The sequence below is a fragment of the Dipodomys ordii genome, unplaced genomic scaffold (genome assembly GCF_000151885.1).
Source record: "Dipodomys ordii isolate 6190 unplaced genomic scaffold, Dord_2.0 Scaffold110, whole genome shotgun sequence".
NCBI classification, from domain to species: domain Eukaryota; kingdom Metazoa; phylum Chordata; class Mammalia; order Rodentia; family Heteromyidae; genus Dipodomys; species Dipodomys ordii.
In genome coordinates, this window is record NW_012267326.1 from 228,864 (window position 1) to 231,297 (window position 2,434).

The window sequence follows — 2,434 nt, forward strand, 5'->3', positions numbered from 1 at the left end:
GCTGTAGCAGCTAGGACGGGAGCCTGAATAGCATCTTAGGGGACTGTCTGAGCATGCTCCATGAAAAAGACCACATGTGGTCCTCAGTTTGTGTGTACCTCACACAGGCTGACTTCACAAAGAGAATCCCCTACTCTTCCATTTCCTCCCCTCCCCATTGTACTTGGTACCAAAAAGATTGTTCTCCAGCTCTTTATCCAGCCAAAGTCCATCAAGGAAATTCCATTCCTAAGAGGAGATCTCCACTTGGCTACTCAGGAGGCTGAGATATGAGGATGGAGATTTGAAGCCAGCCTAGGCAGGAAAGGCTATGAAACTCTTATATCCAATTAACCACCAACAAAATGGAAGTGGCTGTGGCTCAAAGTAGTAGAGTGCTATCCTTCGATTAAAGCACAGGGACAGCACCCAGGCCCCACAACCAAGCCCCACAGCCAACAACAGCAACAACTATGAGACTTCCAGTTCCAGGGCTCCCTGAGTCTTGGTGTCGGGGAGCTATTACAGGAAAATGGAGACCTAGAGGAAGAAGGGAAGTATCTGACCATTGCAAGTGAAGGGCAAAGAGGATTTTTTAAATTCATGAACCATGTCACCAGTGATGGCTCCAGTGAAGTAGACATAGGAGAGATTTTTGTGTGTGTGTATGTGTGCCAGTCCTAGAGCTTGAGCTCAGGACCTGTGTGCTGTCCCTGAGCTTCTTTTTGCTCAACTAGTTGTCTACCACTAAGCTTCTTCTGAGTAGTTTATTTGAGATCAGAGTCTCACGAACTTTCCTACCCTGGCTGGTTTCAAACTGTGATCCTCAAATCTCAGCCTCCTGAGAAGCTAGGATTACAGATGCAAGCCACCGACACCTGGCTGGAGGGAGAGAATTTTAATGGGCAGATGTTATTGCTCTGACTACGTGTGTGACAGGGCTGGTGACAGGGCCCTGGAGAGTGACAGTTCTCTGGCTAATGGAATAGTCACTGCCTTTTGAGAAGCTCTGAGAGACTCTCATGTGCACGCTGGTCCTGCACTTCATTTGAGAGAAAATCTTCTCGGTGGAGGGAGAGAGAGGATGCGACTTATTGATTCTTTGTCAGTAGAAAATCTGCGCTCCAGACTCCTGTCCATCCTGGCTTGCTATCTGTGCCTGGTACAGATTTTGCCAGGAGTCAGGGAGCAGCAAATAGCAGGCAGAACTAAACGTTGCCAGTATTTTATGTAACTGGAGAGCCCTCCCATTTCCTCACCCAGTGACCCAGAGAAAGTCATTGTGAGATGACCTTGGAAGCAAATTCAAACAAAACTATCATGGACATACAAAACCTCGTTCTTGGAGCAGAAAAGAATCCCAATATCTATTCCAACATGGGTTCTGGGATCAGAGAGAGGATTTTGTGTAAGTCTTTCCCAAAGGCAAACCCACCTAAGACTTCAAGAGACCTGTGGAGGTTGTTTTGTTGTTGTTGTTGTTTTCCTGTGTTGGTACTCAGTGCCAGAGTGCTGTCCCTCAAAGCTGGCATTTTACCACTTGAACCACTTCTGGCTTTTGGCTGGTTAGTTGGAGATAAAAGCTTCAGAGATTTTCCCTAGATGGGCTTCAATCCTCTGATCTCAACCTCCCAAGTAGCTAGGATTATAAGAATGAACCCCGGTACCCAGCATCTGGGAGTTTCTGAAGTGGAGATCTCTGTATAGTTCTTCGAATGCCACCAGCCACACTATAGGCTGCCTCAGAGCCCACTCTTTCTAGGACGATATTCAAGGCCTTCAGAAGTAACCACAGCCTGCCACTCTTCCAAAATCCTTCTTCCTCTGTCTTCCTCCCAATCAAATTACCACAAGCACAGTTATTTTGGGTGCCCCCAAATTATTTTCATTTTATTTTATTTTTATTTTTTGTGTCTGTCCTGGAACTTGAACTCAGGGCCGAAGCATTGTCCTTTAGCTTTCTTATTCAAGGCTGGTGTTCTACCACTTCAGCCACAGCTCCACTCCTGGCTTTTTTCTAGTTAATAGGAAAGAAGAGTCTCCTGCACTTATCTGCCCAAGCCTACTTTGATCCTCAGATTTCAGCTTTCTGAATACTCAGCCTCCTGAGTAACTATAATTACAAGTGTGAGCCATTGGTGCCCTGCTATCCTGCTCTGTCCTATAACCAATGTGATAGATTTCTAGTTCTCCACTGGCAGGGGTGGTCAAACTTCAAGATTCAACCCAGTTCAGTTCTCTTCCAGTCCCCCAGCCATAGAAGACTCCTGTGCAGTCACCAGGCTGGGTTTGCTCCTCTGCTCCAACTCCAGCAGCCTCTGACTGAGAAGCTCCAAGCCCAGGCAGGTCTTAATACTTGCTTTCTACTGGTTTTCCTGTCCCATGGTGCCTCCTCCTGAGAAGGTGTGTGTGGTGTGTGTGTGTGTGTGTGTGTGTGTGTGTGTGTGTGTGTGTG